The 20,397-nt window shown below is 38.7% G+C and overlaps 1 protein-coding gene across 11 annotated transcripts in view; it reads left to right on the top strand.

Moving 5' to 3' along the window:
- The window catches only part of zgc:114120 (uncharacterized protein LOC619267 homolog), a 142,675-nt gene that overhangs the window by 35,351 nt on the left and 86,927 nt on the right, over window positions 1-20,397 (top strand). The gene's annotated exons all lie outside the window — the stretch shown is intronic.

Below are 20,397 nucleotides of genomic sequence, written 5' to 3'. Positions count from 1 at the left end.
TAACATGATCTCCGTCATTTGGTTTGAGTATATTTGAAAACCTGTAGACACTTTTATTTACTTAAAACGTGTTTCTTTTTCACTGTTGCTTCTCTCTGTTGCTGTCATAATTTGGTTTTATTATGTATATTTATACTCTGAGGTGCCGATGTTGCAGTTATACTTATATTTCTAAGAGTCTGATCTGAATTTCTTCAGATCAAACCCAGACTCTTAGAAAAAGGCACGCTAACTGAGCCTTTTTGAGAATCAGATTTATGATGGATGTGAAAGTCATCTAAGACGACGAAGGGGATATTTAGGCATGCATAATTTAGATTCAGGTATTTCGATTTAGTCTCACACATATATTCATGTGTTACATTAGCTCATGTTCTGTTGTTTTGTGTTTTTTTCCTGGAGAGTTCAAAGCTGAATCGTGCAGCTGGCTCCCTCCCAGAGCCCAGTGTGCGACACTGATTAGTGCCCTCTTAGAGATCTCGAGCTCTGATTCATCCTGTCTTAACGTTCACTCGGTGACATCAATTATTCACCTTCACAACGTGTCCTGGGCCCAGGCGAGCCAGAAATACCATTTTCTAATTACCAGTACTTCCTCTCCCAGTAGAAATCAGTGCCTTGCGTCAGACCAGGTTCGGTTTTATTGGCTGAAAAATGTGGCGTTCTCCGGGAGGGACTGCGCGTTGCTGGTGTAACCTGGAAGGGATTGTTTGATCCGTCTGTTTTTCAGAGACCGACATCAGTCCTGCATCTGTAATTGAACATGGCTGCCTCACTTGCATACCTGCGCTCTCCAGCTTTTCTTTTATCTGATATCCTAATCATGCTGCCTCTCATCTTAGATTAAAGTCACCAGAGATGGACCACATCCCCAGTGTTGGCAAATTGATGCATAGTGTCCCAGAGTACTTGAAGCCAGGATGACCTGATATGAATGCAAATTTTTTTCTTTAAAAAGGACAGCAATAGGACTTAAATTTAGACGGTATGGCTATGGTGGGGGAGCGTGAGATCAGTAAGGAGGTAAAGGTGATGAAGCCTCAGCTGTCCTTGCTTCTCCTAATCAAGTCTTTTTCCCTCCTTCCCAAACTGTCCTGAGTTATAACTCTGTTTGAAGACAGGCCATCAAATGTAAGATCAGGTATGAATAATGCAAAGAAATCAGCAGAGTGGTTTCCTCTCAGTCCAGGGAAGCACCAAGCTGGGTTGGAGCCTCGGAGTCAGCTTTCATGAACAAGTAGAGTCACACACGTGAGGCTAATGATAATACAGTTTGAAATGTCAATGTTTACTGACCGATTGTCTCTCGAAGGCATTATGTGGGATTATTAGTGCTACGTTCGCTGCTGGGCAATTTGCAAGAAATTACAGTCTCGCTCCATGTGCCTTTGCTTAAAAAAAACTGAAAAACTGCTGTGATGCCTTGATCTCCAAAGGAAGCATTTTGGTCCTTTACAAAGTATTCAAGAATGGAAGAAATACTTTTTAGACCACGAAAAACAAATCCTTGTGTGGTCTCTTTAAATACTTGTTTCTATTTTTCCCTGATCATCAGAACTTATGTGTATGGTGGGGGCAGATTAGAAGCTAAGAAGTATAGTTCAAATGTTTTTATGCAATTAAAGATAAACAGAAGAAGGCTGGAGTGTTTGTTTAATATAACGAAACACCAATCAGTCTGCTAAGTCATCACATTTACCTTTTATTATCTATATATATATATATATATATATATATATATATATATATATATATATATATATATATATATATATATATATATATATATATATAGATATAGATAGGCACCAGCACCCCCCGCGACCCCATGAGGGATAAAGCGGTTTGGAAAATGGATGGATGGATGGATATATATATATATATATATATATATATATATATATATATATATATATATATATATATATATTAGTTTGTGTTTTTAACAAACACAAAATAGCGTGTAAGAACAAGTTACAGGCTGTCACATGACAGATCATTAGTACTGCTAAACAGCACACAATATTTGCGTTTGATGTAATTCTCAAATATTGATAAATATTGATGCTCCTTTGGGATACACATTGAAGCAATAGTTCAGAACCATAATCCAGTTTATTGCCAAGTAGGTTTGCACTTACAAGGAATTTGACTTGGTGTTGATGGTGCAGACAAAATAGATATATATACAGAGCTATATACACAGTAGACTGTGCGTTAATGTAAAGCCGAAGGTCTGGAGATGCTACGTTGGTGTAGCTTGTAGGTCCTGAATGGGGGAGGGAGCGAGGCAGTGTCCAGTGTCACGGGCGGTTCTGGGCCTTGTTGATAAGTCTGGTAGCGGATGGGAAAAAACTGTTCTTGTGGCGTAAGGTTTTGGTCCTGATGGACCGCAGCCTCCTACCAGAGGGAAGTGTCAGGCAGGAGCAAATATAACTTTACCAAAACTACTGTCAGCTTTAGTGATTTGCAAACGTCATTTTAACCTCATCGCAATCAACGATTATTCTTACCACATCGTATTATTCCCTCCAATAATCATAAATGTTTAGACCATTAGGATCAGATTGCCAAGGTCCCTGCCCTCGGCTGCAACCCATCACACAAGGCACCCGACCCCTTTGGCTCCTCCTACAGGTGATGAACCCATGGTAAGGGGGACCCATGTTTTATCTTCCTGAGTGGGAACCTGGTGACCCACGTCCAGGTGAAGGAACACTGTTTCCATTTATCTTATTCATCATAAAGGGTCTGTGGGCTGCACTTTGTCTGATCCCCTACCTAGGACCTGACTGCCTTGGGTGACCCTACTAGGGGCATGAAGTCGGAAAAAGGTAGTGTGCCTTCTCTGGCTCGGGAAGATGTCTTGCCTCAAAGGGAGGAGTTTAAGTATCTCGGGGTCTTGTTCCCGAAAGAGGGAAAAACAGAGTGAGAGATCGAGCTGAGTCAAAATGCGAAAATAAACCGGTCGATCTATGTTCGTACTCTCATTTATGGCCATGAGCTTTGGGTCGTGACCTAAAGAACGAGATTGCAGATACAGGTGCCGAAATGAGTTTTCTCCGCAGGGTGTCTGGGCTCTCCCTTAGAGACAGGGTGAGAAGCTCGGTCATCCAGGAGGGACTCATAGTAGAGTATCTGCTCCTCCACGTCAAGAGGAGCCAGTTGAGGTGGCTGGCGAGGTGTTCCGGGCACGTCCCACCAGGAGGAGACCCAGAGGAAAACCCAGAACACGCTGTAGAGACTATGTCTTTGGCTGGCCTGGGAACCTCTTTGGGTCCTCCCATAGGAGCTGGCCCAAGTAGCTTGGGAAAGGGAAGTCTGGGCCTCCCTACTAAGGCTGCTGCCCCTGCGACCTGATTCCGGATAAGTGGAAGAAAAGACAAAGAAGAAGATTAGACAATTACCAATTCCTAGCCTCACTATGCTTCTCCGCACCTGGTTAACTTAGTGTTATAGGAGACATATGCTTTTAAATCATTCTTTTTCACATATAAATTATTCAGTTGTGGTCTATACAAAGTGGAACTGCAATTCCTTGGTCTGAATTCCTCATTAATTTAACCCCACAGCCCCTATTTTACCCCCCGCTCTTGTTTTGGTGTTGTGTCTTTAAATAAGAAACTTCACACTATGCACCCCTCCAGGTCCCAGAACGTTCCACTTCCCCTCCGTTCAGTAATTTTTGTGGTATGCTGGGGGACTGTGTGATGAATTGTGTGGATTAATACACCCAAAAGTGAAATATTTTGACTTATCTGCTTGTAGCTTCGGCATTCTTGAGCTTGGACCACCAAAATTGTGGCGAGAAATAAAAATGGTGGAGTTGCGAAATTAGTTAGCTGGAGGTCCATTAACCTTGTTTAGCAGTTTTGCAGCAAATTATGTGTCGGCTGTCTATAGGTAACTATTATTCTCTGCAATCTCAAATGTTTATTAGTTGTGGAAGCGTTTAGGCGGAAAACTTTTGTGCATGTTGAGTTTCAGAGAATATGGCACCAACTAGTGGCGTGGTGAGGACATTTCACCATTTTCATGTCTCTACTGTTGCCATGTAAACAAAGATTATGTCATGTAAATATGTTAACAGATACAGAAAAGTTCAGTTTTCAGTGGATAGTTGTCATGTGAACAGGGCCTAAACATATACCCAAGACGTTAATGGTGAAGAAATGTATGTGAACTTCTGAATTTAAAGGAAGTTGAAATAATTCTCCAAAAAATCTCCTTATACTGGTTTTCAGCAAACAGAAATAATTTTAGTAATCTTAAGTACAATCTAATTTAATGCCAAACTATCAGAAAAAAATTCTTGTTCTTAATATAGAGTTTGTGTGCAAATTTGTTTCCAATAAGTATTCTCTAGAGTTGTGTCATTTATAATTCAACTTACAGTTGAAACATGTCTTTATTTATACCTCCAGTAGAAATACAGCTTCTTTTATGACTAATAGACATTTTAACTTCAATTTTGTGGCTCTCTAAGAATATCAACACCGTGGGTGAGACTTATGAGAGAGTGACCTCCTTTTTTTATCAACTTCACACTGTTACGCTGTGATCCTGAATTTACCATCTCGCAGCTGGCAACAGTTTCATTGCCAATTTTTGCATTCAGTAAAAGCACACATCCATCTAAATATAGCTGGCACCCATTTACATTCTGATCCTGTTGAGCATTTATATTTATTTTCCGCTGCCCCGGAGAGCTGCATGAGTGGTGGCACACACTGCCTTCTCCTGTAATTAATTGCATCTAATGATTGAAGAATTCATGATGGTGAGAAAGAGGACGATGAGAGACAGAAACAACTTAGTTTTAGCCGTTGGCATCTTTCCAGCTGTTCATTCTTGAAATGAGAATGATGCTGTATAAAGATGAGGAAATAATAGAGTGGGGGTTCATTTTTATGTCTGGAAAGAATGGTAGAATATTACAAAACCTTATTAGAAAAATATTTACAGGTTTACTAAGAGTATAATTTTGATCGATTGCGATCTCACAGATGGTTTCAGCATCCATAAATCACTTTTAAAAATGCACCTTGTGGTATTAGTACAAGAAAATAGGTCTCTTAATTGATTCTTCTATCAATGTAAAGATAGCCAAAATGTTTTAACTTTTACTTGAAATCACTGATTCTCTGTTTTGCTGCATGCATTTCCATGGGTGTTCTGCAAATGTGTATTGGTTCATAAATACAAAAACTTGCAACATGAGAACTGTTTTTATATAAAATCAAAAAGCTGCAACCGTTCTGCTGCTAAAACCATATTGAAAATTGTAAAATACGTGTTGGGATATGACAATTTATTTTGCATACATAGACTAATGAAGGTAATATTTACAAGCACCTGAATTTGTCATTCTTGTGACGGAAAAGTGTTGTTACCTTCTTCTAGCCAGCTGGCAGGTCATATCTAGCAAAAGGGGCAGGTGGTGTTGCTGTGTTACTCTAAGCTAGATACACTAGAGCCAGAGAAAAACTCTGGTGCATTGCCTGGAGTCTCATTAAAATGCCTTGAAACTGTAGAAACAGTATTAGAGGAAAGTCTAGGAGAAAACATAACTTTTAAAACCTCCTTATACCTTGAAACCAGAAAAGTGGCCGTGCATAATACCTCTTTACAGCTTACAAAAACGCTGGAATTCACTTCTCGTTACTGAAATGATTGACAGTATGTTTTGTTTCCTGCCTTTTGCTGATAGCACATTGTAAATGAAAAACTGTTTATGTGATCATTTAATATTCGTTATCCATTATAGTGTGCTAAGTGCATTTGCACAAGTAAGAACTGCCAGAGATGAGTTTGTTAGCCGCAGGGAGTAAGGTTGAAGTCTGCTGAAGTCTGGTCTCCCTAAGATGTGAAGAAATGTAGCATAAGAGTTGAGTTGGGGAGTGTGTGTGAAGCGGGGGTCGATTATGAGCAATGATAAAGCTGCCTGTGCTTGGTTTTAGAATGGTAGCTTTTATGTAAGCACACATGATGCAATCACTGCAGAGTGGGGCCAACTTGAGTCGAATCTTCGAGGAAGGTCAAGGAGGCCTAAAGAGGTGCTAACTTTTGCATTACTTTCATGTGCTCATGAACACAAAATATTTAATTTTGCAATATTATCATTGATACTCTTGAAGTTTGTATACCACAGCGACTATTTACAAATATCACTTTATATATATATATATATATATATATATATATATATATATATATATATAGAGAGAGAGAGAGAGAGAGAGAGAGAGAGAGAGAGAGAGAGAGAGAGAGAGAGAGAGAGAGAGAGAGAGAGAGAGAGAGACGCGCCATGTATCTTTTTTAACTATTTTTTTTGTACTTGCAGAAAGGAAACATTTACTCTTAACCTTTCCTAGTAAAGAACCCTAGGGAGTTATTTGATTCAGCATCAGTTTGTAATAAACTGAAGGATTTTCTATTTTTAAGCAGTGTGGATTGCATTTGAGCATCTCCGGTTGATAAACCAGGACTGAATCATTTCACACAGAAGAGTGATTTTTGAAAACACAGTTGTAGATAAAGAAAACTTTTACTCTTCTTGTAAAAAACACAAAATTGACGATTTCTCTGGTATTTGGCACATAGACTCCTTGAGACGGGGTAAAGCTTGAATCCTGTAATACTTTCAAAAGTAAAGCCTGAACTGAATTATTCTGCTTTGGCGAAATGTTGACTTGTTAAATCTTTATTCAGTCAAACAAAAATAGGGGACCAAAAAGAAGCTTAAACCTCATCGTTTTTGAAAATCCAATATTAAATATGGAAACACTTTTGAACACTACTGTCAAAGCACAATGTGATATGTTTTACCAAACTATTTATTTTCCTCAAAACTACATTCCAACAAGATGACATGACATGTTAAGCACATTCTGGTCATCTTAATTTTTGTATCTCTGAGATGTTGTCAAACAAAACAGAAAAAAAGTGTTTAGGAAACATAGAGCAACGTTTATAGTGCAGCAAGGGGGTTCAAATTGACACTGTTAATGATATTTTAAGGCAAAACACTGTCACAATCAAGACAATTAATATGGGAATTATGGTCGTTTAGAGTAATTATGTAATCTAAACTTCACCTAATTTTACCACAAGTCTTAAAAAGCTGCAGAGAATCCCACGTCCAACAACGTAAGAGAGATTTGTTCAATAGCAGCAAGTCTTTGCACCTTATGAAATATTTTGACTAGCCAGTCAATTTCTGAAGAGTTTAAAAAAAACAGATAGTACGGCAACGAAAAACGTAAGGTATTTTTTTCAAAAGGAGATTTGTGTCACGATGGATATCATAATATAAAATCACAATTTACAGTTACACAAAACTGAGAAGAAAAAAACAACAACAAACAGTTAAACAACATCTGATGACATACAAGTGGATTACCATTTGCGCTTCAAATCCTATACAATCCTTTATTCAACAGGAAACGCACAACCAAGTCATGATTTTCTGTCATTAAACCTGAACCAGTGGTGTGTTTTGGCTAGCTCTGAAATGCTGTCACAGCTTCTTTCCTGCCTCACTGCTGGCAAATGGACTCGTCCAAAGTATACATGACAATCCATGCAGCTTTAACCGTGTACCTCATCATTATCAGGATCCTATCTGCTGCTCCAGGATAAACTTGCAACAAATCACAGCTTCCAAATCAAGCCGTCGAGGAGAAAATAATTTGAAGTAAATTTTGAGTGAAGCACGGCCGCGTACACATGATTAGATCTGAGCCCGATGAAACCATAAAACTAACAAATTGCATCTGTCAGACCATGGCCGGCAGTGGCCAAGGTTGTACTACCAACACACTGAACCGCTCTCAGCCTGGTAATGAAAAATTGTCTGGATGTGGCCTTGAGCAGCCTTCTGGACTGTGTCCAGGACCGTTGAAATATAATATCAGTGGCACAATGACAATCACTCACTCGGTGTTTAGGCTCCTCTGAGCTGCGATAAACACAGAATAATGACGTGCGCTGGATCATGTCCATCCAGAACCACTAAATGAAAGGTTTCATCTCTTTAGGTTATGCTAAAAGTGCTTATCTAAAACTATTTTTGTAAGGTATTTTTCACATGCATTGATTTTTTTTTTCTTCACATTTTGGCACAAAAAAAACATTTTTTTTGAGAGACCAACACAAACCAGTGCATTATCATGATATGGAAGAAAAATGATGCTCGTCTCATCTTTTTCAAATAAGTTCTGGAAACTCTGACGTGCCTTTTGTTTAGCCTCCTTGGCTCATTGTCTTTGTGGGTCATATTGTGGGACATTGTACCTATTTACCCATTCTTCTAGGCAAAATAGCTCCATCTGGATGGAGAGCGTCTATTTAGAACACTTTTTTTCACTCTTGCCACAGCTTTCCATCGAGATTTGGGTGTGGGCTTTGACTGGGCCAATCATGCCCATAGTTGACCCAAACTAAGGATCAAGCTCTGGTTGTGTATTATTAATAGTTATTGTCCTGCTGGAAGGTGAACATCCTACCCCAGGTTTGCTTCAATTGACCCGTTTTCAGCCACATCCATCATCCTACTAAGTTTCACTAGCTTTCCTTTCACTGCTGAAGTAAATAATTCCCACTGCATTGTGCTGCCATCGCTGTTTCACCATTAAGATGCCGATGTGCTGTTACTTTCTGCCACACATAGTTTTCCATGTTAGCAAAAAATAAGGTTTGCCTCATCTGACCAGCGTGTACTTTATCTCCTCGATGACTTTGTGGAAAACTCTAATTTGGACTTTGCAGAATCTATGTTCAACTGTGGCTTTCTTCTAGCCCCTCTTCTATAAAAACCTTAGCTGTGTGGATCTCTACGGCTCCTTCAGGTTAATCATGAGTTTCTCTGCTGATTCCTTGATTCGTGCTTTCCTTGCCATGTCCTCTCAGTTTAGGGGAACGATGTCTTGGTAGGTTGAACGGGTCTCTGTTAGATGTCCAGACTTTATATTGTTATATAACATTAAAACTAACCTAAGTTCTGAATCTCCATCCGCCGTTTTCCTTGGCCGGCATGATGCTGTTCACAAATGTTGACGTTTTATGCTGAGATTAAATTAAACATATGGGGACTCTTATTTACTAATAGGCTGACCTTTGAAGCTAATTGGTTTGTCTTAATTGTATTTAAGGGTTAACATAGGAGTTTGAATGCAAATGCATACCAGGCCTTTTAGATTTTCTTTATGAAATTCTTTGTGCACCATGTCTCAATTCCTTTCCTCTTCACAATACTGCACTGCTTAGTGTTTATCAGTCACATAAAATCCCAACTAAACGCAATGAAGAATAAGGTTGCAATATGGCAAAAACGTGAAAAAGTCAGAGTCAGTGAATACATTCGCAGGGCTCTGCATTCATGTCTGTTTAAACTTTACAGGCTTTTGGTGTTTGTTTGGATTTTGTGTCTTTGTGTAAACTTCCTGTTATGAATGTGAGTTAGGCTAAAACCAGACAACGTCTCAGTGGGGATCTGCACCCGCATCAAAGATTAAACGCTGTACATAGAATAAGACAATTAAGGAGCAATTCATCAACTTGACTAGTTACTGGGTTAGCAACTGTGGAGCCATAATAACAGAGGCATTGCCAGGAGGGAGCTGAGAGGAGGTGGCAGCCCATTAACTACCACCAGGAGTAGCAGCACTAATGACACAGTGGAGAGCAGAAAAAAAATGGAGCGGGAGGCATGAAGCTGATGCTACACATGGATGAACAATGCCTTCATTTTACTAGTGGAAGTTGCTCCTGATTGTGAATGTAGTATTTCTGTCTAGTTTAACGGAGAAAACGGATGAGGCTTTGGGGCACATGTAATTGGGTTTTGTTATACATGTATCTGTTGTCTTAACACATATCACAAGTCGAATAAATTAAACAGTATCCTCTAAAACTGTTATGCAACAATAACTTTTACTGAAATGTAAGATTTCAGAATAAGCTGAGGAAAACCCTCTTTTATAGACAATAATTTTTCTTTTACTGTGCTTTTATTTAAAATAATTAATAATATAATCTGGAGCTAATTAGAGGTAAAGCTTTTAATACATAACACAAATAGTAGTTTTAGGATGTGTTTAGACAAGACATTCCACATTCCAAACTTCATTTGTGCATTTAGTTCATCACAGTCATGAGGCAATTTTTTTTCCTTTTTTTTTTTTTTGTGTGTGTCCCATCTGGTGGTGTGGCAATACGAATTGATGTCGTAATGCCAAAAATGAGCCCAACAAATTTTACTTTCACAAGTGGAGCCTTGCGGCTTTCACCGTAGTGCTCCGCTTGATTTATACAGGCGTGGTGTTAGTAGAGACTGAAGACAAGCCGGCGGGGAAGAGAAGACTGAGAGAGGTTTATGTAGAGAGGCTGGCAGGTGGAGTGAGTACTGACTGATTAGTGCCTAACAGGTGTGACTGATTGCTGAGGGAGTGGAGGCTGAGCTATGTGAGAGGAGGAGGTGCTGAAAAAAAAACAACAGGGGAAGACAGCCAAGCCAAAACTGAACCATGACAGCTGGGACTATTTCATGTTAAACGGACACTGAAACAGGAAGGTACAAGAGGAAAAAAAAAGAGAGAAACAGATTAGACAGAATGCCTAAAATGGAGAAAAGGTGACAAAGAAAGAGGAGAGAAAAGGGAGACAGCAATTTAACAGCCTCAGTCTGCTTCTTCACCTGCAAAGAGAGATGTAAAAAGAACAGCAGAACCAGCTGATAAAGTATTACAGGTACAAACAGCCAACGCCTTGATACCATCTCTGAAGAATATGCAGTATTATTTAATATGAAAAGTGACAGCTGTAGATAATAATAGGGGTTTTCTGAATAGAAGTGAATCTGTAAGTACCTGAATCTAAGCACCTTTGTGGCTCAAAGTGAATATAAAGCGTTTGCTAAGTTTGTGGAGAATATCTACAAGTACCAGATATCAAATATATAAATCTCGGCTGCATGTTTTCGACATGTTAAGTTATTTATAAACCTTTTCGCCGCAGCTCTGTATATAACTGACACATTTACTAATGATCAAACGGAGCCTTTTTATTTTCCTTGTACTCAGAAAACACATTTCACTGAGACTGACTTTTCGGGTAAACCTAAATTGGTGGACTGTGAACCATTTTGCCATTTACAAACCATGAACTGCACCTGAAGGAGGAAAAAAAAGTGTTTTACACGTACTGAATGTTTTATCTCTAAAGAGTGTACAGGCAGCTGATTGAACCACCGTTTGTGTGTGTGCACAGAAAAATATGCTCTCTGCTTTCCATTCCTTTTGTGGCAGAGTTGAAAAAGCGGAGGAGGAGCTGAATAAGAGCAGCATGTATGTCCTGTAACCTGTAGAAACAATTTTGCTGCAGTCAAAAGTCTGGCGTATTGTACTCAAAAACCCTCCTCGTCATTCTCACCATGGCTGAGACAAAACTATACTCATAAAGCTCTAAATTTTAACTACATGAGGAAAACTTTGGAGCAGACAGAGCACAGTCTTGTCTCCCCTCTCCACTTCTGTTACACCCCCAACACCACTGCGGACCCTGCACAGGCAGAAATAAGCTGTGCTTTATTTTTATTTATTTATACCAGCAGGAGTAGAATACAGTGGAGCCAGGCAGTGCAGAATCGGGTAGGACCAGTGTAAAAAGGACGTGTAATGCCATCAGTAGATCCAGTCGTGTGTTCTCCATCCTGTTTCTTTGGAGTCCGGATGAGTGCCAGAATACAGAAACAGCTTTGCAGTCTGCCTTTGTCTGTTTGACCTATATGCTGTCTTCTTGCCACCAGCTGCTGCTCTATCTTCATAATTTCCCTATACGTCATTGGGCTTTTACATATATGGCCTCTAGCAAATGGGAACCCATCAAACTTAAAAGCCCCAGGCTTTAGTTTAGAAACCAAAGCCTGGGGCTTTCAATGGAAAAACGGGCTTTTGTATCCCAATTTACAGTATAAATCTTTGTAGTTACAACATTATCTGTAGTGTATGGTTTTGGTGTCAGCTTTCAGTCTGGTCAAAAAGATATTCAGTCATTGCAAAAGATTTCAGCAGGGAAACAAATGTTGTGATTGCCAAACTTTGTAGATTCAGTGCTTCTGTGATTAGATTCACATTATTTATAGTCACATTTTTAAACATGAAAAGCTACCTAAAAATGGACTTGGAATGAAATAATCAGCTAACTTTAAGGTTGATTAAGTTTGTCATGTCCTGTTTGTCTCTGCGTTGCCCTGCGATAGACTGGCGACCTGTCCAAGGTGTACCCTGCCTCTCGCCTCTCGCCCATTGACAGCTGGAGCTGTCAATGGGGTGCACCAGCACCCCTTGCAACCCCACAAGGGATAGACGTGTTAGAAAACGGATGGATGGATGGATGGATGGATGGATGGAAGTCATGATACAAGAATTTTTTACTTGATACTGATACTAAGAGAAATACTCAATGCTATTTTTGATACTGTTGCAAAAATTTTTTTCTGAAAGCATAGGGTTATTTCCAGTTATGTAAAAATTAATACTTAATTTCTGGAAAACCAATTAATGGGATCAATTCAGCCCTTGTTTGGAAAAATACATTATTCAAAATTGTCCCTCCCCTGTTTGGCAAAACAATAGACAATAGTGTGTTTGTTAATATCCTTTATCGAGGTATGTAACCTTTCACACAAATATTTAATTTTATTACAAATGCTCATCTTTAGTGTGCCACTGTGTGCTTCAAATTTGCTGTCAATTTTATATGTTGATACTAAAACGTTTTACTGCTGAAGGTCACATAAAGGACCATTTTCCTCTAAAACTGTTTCAAAATGAACATGGATCATGTACATACAAAACATTTTTTTTACAATGTGAAAAACTATCTAGTCCATGCAAATGTATTCAGTAACAGCTCTGTACAGTTTCTGTCTCTGTAATAAGCTTGGATTTCTGAATTAAATATTGAATATTATGCTGATTAGTTTAACTGAGAATGAAGACATTTGTCAACAGATAAAATATTTTTTTTTTAGTAAAAAGGAACATTTCAGCTGTACAAGCTATCATCTCTGGACCAGAGCTATTTTAAGAAGGTAAATTACAGCAGGTTATTGCAGCTGAACAGAGCGTCTGTCTGCTTTGGTTTCACCCACACTTAAACACACACACACACACACACACACACACACACACACACACACACACACACACACACACACACACACACACACACACACACACACACCCCCACTCTAATGGAGTTTGCTCAAGGCTTCACATAAATTATGGTGACAAGGCCCGGTCTGGATGTTCCTGCCGTTTCTGCAAGTTCCCTTTGGTTTTATAACCTTACCATGGATACACATCGGCATGCCGCTGTACTCCTATCAGAAAACGTCCATCTGTGACCAACTCAGATGCTCTTTTAAACACCACAAACATTGCTGTTGTCATGGTGAATTTGGAGAGAGAAAACCTTCACTGTCTGAACGAAAAGTATAGTTTACTGCTGGATTTATACACTTAGGACCCTTGACACTCACACCATGGAGACCTCCTCAGTGACAGCTAATCGTTTGCTAAATATGCTGCCTTTTGTATATTTTCTCATGAAAAATAGTCTAACATGTGATGATGAGGAGTTTTGTTGTGCAGCACAAAGCAGTAAAATGCTTTAACTGCGAGCTAATCAACTTCTTGCTTCAGTGGATCTCTGCGGCTCAGCGGGTGAAAAGGAGAACACTTAGGGGAGAGATCAATAATGTATGGATGGCGTGTTGGCCGAAGCCCTGCAGGTCATGTAATTTGGTTTGTTTGTAGTGCACAGTATGCACATTATGTGTCTGTTTACCTCTGAACTTCACTTTCACAGAAAGTTGTCTGGAAAGTTTTCCTAAAGTTACTGAAAACCCACAAGATAACCAGTTTAGGTTGATTTAGTTATATTCACTGAACTTTATTGCAACTAAACTTCTACATTATTCATATTATTTTCCACCCGCTTAGTGTTTGTGTGTCAATAGGTAATACGATCTCTGTTGACACTCAATGCATAGACATATTCTGTGTCTATGTAGTGATGCATTCTCTATCTAGCAACTTAGGGCATGTATCATGCAAAAATCCAGTTTTTAGCCCTTAAGCAAATGTTGTGTACTTGGAGTCTTGAGGAGTGCAGAAAAGTTGAATGTAGCCTGTCCAGGTGCTGCATAGATGTCTTTATATTCTGTTTGGGTCATATTTTTCAAGCCATTCTATCTTCTCTGCTCGTTATGTTTGTTTTTTTTTGTTTTAAGTAACGATGTTGCAGTATTTACAGTGGAACTGCCAACAAGTTCATGGACTTCCAGTAACCAATGTTACAAATCCACAATCTTAATTTTTGCTGCAATTCTTAGTTTAAGCTCAAGCATGTCATAGCTACATACAAGTGAATACGTGCAATCATTAATTTTGCTGGGTCTATTAACTGACACAATTCTGACACAAAAATGGCCGAATGGGGTGGAGTGGAACGCTCTGTGACCTTAAGAGGGGCTGGGTGTGAAGTGCCTCCTTTAGATTTAGAGACTGCGTCAAAACAAGTTGCTCTCAGACGAACCGCTGGGCAGCCCTGAGGCCTTTCGGAGCTAAATTAATGAGAAATTCAGATGCGTTGCGTTTCCACTTCATATAGACCACAACTGAATGATTTAAATGCGAAAATTAACATAAATGCATGATTTAAGAGCTTGCTGTAAATTTATTTCAGAAAAGCCAAAAGTAACTAACTTATGTTAATAGTACACCTTCTAAATATTCTAAACTGTACACAGCTCCAACATGAACTTGAAGTTCTTATTCATCATGTTTTGTCTCAAAATTTAAAGGTCTTTTCTACATTCCCCATTTAGCATAATGATTGTGATTGCACAATATTTTCAACCTGGGCTTTTTCCGCTCATTAATCATTTTTTTAATTATTATTTAAGATCAAATTCCCAGCACCACTCCTCTCATTCACATGCTTTAACACTTCATAGTGTGAAAGCAACAGGAGTCTGAATCTCTCACTAAACAGCTGGGCACACAGACTAGATTTTTTTTTTTTTTACATATTTTCATCTTATTTGAAATGCTTTTCTTTTTTGATAAATGATAAAGGCTAATAAAATACTCACTTGCACAGTTTTAAGACTTGTTTGATCTTACAGCTATGCATACCTGTGAAGCTATTTGATGAAAAAAGTCGGTAGGGACAAAATGCAATTCTCATCTTGACTGTAGCTGCACACTCACCTTGGCACTGTAGTAATAACACCACCTATAAAATCTTTTAGTTTAGACGATTAGAGTGTGGCACTTCACTTAGTATGAATATATTTTCGGTGAAGAAGGCATTATGGTACAGTTTGAAGCAAAGTAAGAGGCTAACATTATCAATAACAGGTTCACACAGTGTCCCTGAGTGTGTAGCAGCTGAACTGCATCTGTGTCTACACACAATGAGCAGGCACCAAGCTCTCGCCTTGGAGGGAACATCTGCAACTCTTTTTCACAGATTACATATTTCATATACTGCTGAACTTCCCACCATTTAATCACGTCAGTGCTCATGCACTGCGATGAGTGTCGGCACGTTCAGAAACAGTTCTCTGCAGCATTCAACCCTGAATCCTTGCAGAGATGTTCCAGCAGCTCGGTAAAATGTTTGAGATTTAGTGAAAAATTAGTTGGTTTGAGACAGAATATTGATAGAACAGTTTGATGTTCCTTATGCACCAAGACGATTAATACCCCAGCAGAAATTATTTTATAATTCAATATGTAGGAATAAAGAAAACCATGTCCTGATTGTTGGGAGAAAAGACTTAGTTTCATTTATTGTTAGACAGATGCTTAAACTTGGCAGTGACAGTTGTCTAATGGTTTCATTATTTCAGAAATGTTGTCTGTTAGTTTGTTGGGCAATATGTTCTGAATGTTATCATAGATCTCCTGAAAAGCAGCGGCCAGTATAAAAATTGGGAGTCTAACATCGTCTAAAACTGCCACTCATGTTTTACAAACATTACAATTGAAAACATGAAATATTAACAAATTTCTTTTAATTAAAACAGGACAGAGAATACTTCTACTACTGCATAATATAATAATGTAACACCTTTATTATTCAGTGTTATAGTGTTTTATGATTTCCGTATACGGAATTGTACAGTGATGTCTAAACACTAAATTTAACTAAATTTAACTGTAGTAACCTGCAGCCCACTGCTTTATGAACTGGCTTCTCATATCTATCTATGTCTGTCTGTGTATATATATATATATATATATATATATATATATATATATATATATATATATATATATATATATCTATATCAAGACAGACAGACATAAATACATAAAATCTACTCTCTCACCTGCCCCTCATAATCCTGAGCAGGTTATGTGGCTCTCCATCTATCAAGCTCAGAGACCTCAGAGCTCGAGGGTTGTCTTTAGTATCCCGCTGTTCCTAAGGTTGTGCTCTTCTGGACTGAGATGTCTAATGTTCCTTCAGGTTTCTGTTAGAGCCACTTCTCTAGAGTTGGTGTTACTGCCCTGAGTGCCCCGGTGACCACTGTTTTCCTGCATTAATTCATTCTGCAGTAGAACTGAGACTTGACTGATTAGCGCAGATTGTTGCCTGATTTGGCACCGTGCCTTTGGGATGAACATCTCAACAAGGTGCTCAGAGCGACACGACACTGTGATGGGGCTGTCCGTGTCCTTGAAGATATTTAACTATACTGTTAGTTTGTCATGTGGTTGCACTGTTGGAGTTACTGAGGGCATAACATTGTTTTTAAAAGTTGTTTTTTTTCTGATAATGTTCTGCCATACCACTCCTACACTTTAAAATCTTTTTAATAAGATGCAAGAGAGAAGGTTCTGTAATCAGAGTTCGGAGCAGAGTTGTTTGACTTTAATTTTTTTTAGATTTTTTTTTTTTTTTACCAGAAAGTTTGTCACCTGGATGGAAAGTCATTGCGTGGAAACCTAAAAGGCCACCACCCATTACTGTTAAATTGATGCTTATTTGAAGGTATAGTTGGCATGTTAGGAATCTAGAAAAACATGTGTGTTAAACATTAGCCAGTAGTCTGGCCAAACATATAAACATTTATGTGCAACATTACTGATGCACAGAAATGTTTAAATGACCTCATGGGTGTCGGGATGTGTGTAGGTAATAGGAAACTATTAATTGTTTTTATATATAGTACATCTTAGTCTAGTGTTTCAACATAATTTTCCTTTGTGGGATTTTATCCTGCAACATTAAGGCTGCAAATGACCTTGTTGTATTTAATTAATTTCCTTTATTTTTATCTTGCTAGAGCTGCAAACCTACTGTAACTTATCACAGTCTGCAAGCGAGTTGTGCTCTGTGTGTAATCGGTCACAAGAGGGCACTAAACTACATTCCCCCTGGGGAGAGACATTCCCATTTCTGTCACTTTTCATTGACTGAATGTCACACATGAGACTGTTCTGCACTCATACAATAAGAGAATCTCCTGCCTGACTATTTTGTCTTGCCTCGGGGTTTCCAGGGCAGTTACAGTTGTAGAAACAGACAGATGTTCCCCTTGTTTTCCCACAGCACTAAAATGCCAGAGGTGTACTTTCTCACACCGTGCCTGTGTATAGAACTGTAGGAACTAGTGGGTTTTTCCATGCAGAAAACAAAGTGTTTTTTGCAGATGATCAGCAAAAAAGAACTATTCTATTGTTAACTATTACAAATAAAAATTTAGCTTCGCTGATGTGTCTCAAGATCTAACTAATTGATGACACACGAGAATCAGAGCACGACATAACAGGTCATCTATCGGGATGACTGTAAACCAGACAGTAGGCTTCTTTGGTAAAAAATCTTGTGATAATTTTCTAATTAGAGTGCAAAAAAAAAAAAAAAATTCCACTCAAATGTGTTGCTTTGTAACACTAAAAGATTAAGTCGGTACATAAAAAAAGGAAAAGGCTAATAAACACATCTGTCATGTGGCAGATTTTTTTCTTCTTTGAAAGGTTTCTTCATCCAAGGTTTAACGTGAAACATCGAATTTAATCATCCATTTTTTCCCTTCTATCTGAGGTTGGGTCAGGGGTGGTATCGGGTCAAGGAGGGGCAGCATAACGTCCCTCTCCACAGTGACACTCTGTAACTATTTTAAGTAAGTTCACTGCGTTCCTGGGTCAGACGTCCCTTCTTAAAGTTCTGGGTCTGCTCGATGTCTTTTCCCAGGGAGGAGTGTCCAGAAAACCTCCAGAAAGAGTCAGCCAGGATGCATCCTAATACTAACACCACCTGAAAGGGCTTCTGTCGGTGAAGCAGCGACTCTACTCCAAGAACCATATCACAGCGCATTAAAATGTAAACCTTATAATGTTAAATCCAGCAATTTTTTTATTGCATTGCATCACTGGCAATGAGTCATTATGCAATATATTGGTCAAAAGGCAGAGACACCCAACTCTGCTTCACAGATGTAATCATTAAAATGAGATTAGACTTCTCCAGATGTGAAAGATTAGGACAGTCTGTGCCCAGTAGAACATGTCAGCTGCAGTGACTCTCAAAGGTCTATAATACTAAAATAAAACAAACACTCAGCTAAAGCTTCATTTGATTCCCTTTCAGCATTCAGTGTTCAAGAGTGCACACCTGGCATTGAATAACGTGAATCTGAAGAACATGAAATCGGATCTTCTGGACATTTGATTATTATTTTTCTCCTTTTAGCTAAAGCTGCAGTCTGCACAGGAAACAAAGAAGCAAATCTTCACATTTAAAAAGTTATTGGTTGTTTAAGGGTTATATAAAAATCCACATCATTAAATACACATTATACAACTAAAAAAGTCACCAATAATTGCATAAATCTGAGCTAACAATGTAATTTCCTCAACAATTCAATGTTTCTCCAGACATATTAACAAATGAGACTGAAGCTGGTCAGGGAGGCAGCCAAGAAACTGGTAGATACACTAAAGGAGCTACAGGAATGTAAAGCAAGTAATGTTTGGGATCTAAATGTCACAACAATGTTTTTGTTGCATATTTCTGAGCCAAAGAATTGGGTTCCAGGAAAGAAATCCTTTCTTCCAAATAAAACTTCAATGTATAATATTTTCTGATGTGACAAAACCAAACGTAAATGTTTTGGCCACCGTTATGTGTAAGGTATGTTAGGCACCAAAACAAACCTGAACATCACCAAAACAACGTCATGCTCATTATGAAACATGGTGGTGGCAGCATCATGCTTTGGGGTTACTTTGCTTCTGATAGAACTGAGGTTTTTGTGAAGGTGGATGAGATAATTAACTGTTCCAGATACGGTAATTGTGACACTGTGTAAAGCTGCAGTGGGTAACTTTTGTATTGTTGGATTTTTACATATTTGTTAAAACTGTCACTATGTGCAAATAGTAAAATATGAGACAGATAATGAAAAGTAAAGCTCCTCTGACTCCTCCCAGCGGTCCTACTGCCATTTGCACAAATACACCGCTTTCGGTCTAAAACAACCAATCAGAAGCAGGAGGATAGTCTGGCTCTGATTGGTTGTTACCAGTGTCAATCAGTTTTTGCATGAGCTGCATGCTGCAGCTGTGTGGAGAAATGGCTGAAAAACAACCTGCTTTACAGGAAAACTGCCAATTTCTTGAGTGGCACCTGCTCAGAAAGCAAAGACGGGTGAAGATTGTTGCAGCATGGAAGGGACTTCTGTGGGGGAGGAGGCTGTATTGCAGCAGAGAGCAAGGGGAAGGGACATGTAAGATGTGCTTGTTCAAATATTCAGTTCAAAACATCTACTGCAACTTTTAAGCAGCTTACGATGCTTTAGCTGAAGAGGGTAGTATTATTTAATGTCATAGGGAGTCCAAGTACGTATTTAAATCGACAAAAGAATGACGACATCAGAGGAAATCTAAACATTTTTGAATACTTTGGCCCGAAAATCTGACAAAAAAAATTGTGAGGTTGCCTCATCAGGGATGTGGACAATAGATGTCCTCACTATTTGACTTTTGCACAATTGAGTAGGCATAAATTGCCAAGTTAACATGTTGGATTAATTGAAAATGTACCTGCTCTCTTATGCAAATTGGTTATTGCAGCTTATTTTCTCTTTGATGGATTTTATTTTTCAGTTAAAAGATCTTTGTCGCATTGATGGAAGAAGTTTTGAGACGATTGATCATGGTCTCATATTGTTACGTGACCAAGACGTGGTATTTTAACTGGTTTGTGGGCTTTTGATAACCTCTTTAAGTGCATTTCATACCAAATCACATGAAAGTCGAGATTTTTTGCTACACACTTCCTGATTGTTGGCATCTTCTTTAAGGTGTCCCACAT

This window comes from Fundulus heteroclitus, chromosome 10 (genome assembly GCF_011125445.2).
Source record: "Fundulus heteroclitus isolate FHET01 chromosome 10, MU-UCD_Fhet_4.1, whole genome shotgun sequence".
In the NCBI taxonomy this organism is placed as follows: domain Eukaryota; kingdom Metazoa; phylum Chordata; class Actinopteri; order Cyprinodontiformes; family Fundulidae; genus Fundulus; species Fundulus heteroclitus.
This window is presented reverse-complemented; position numbering and strand designations above follow the sequence as displayed.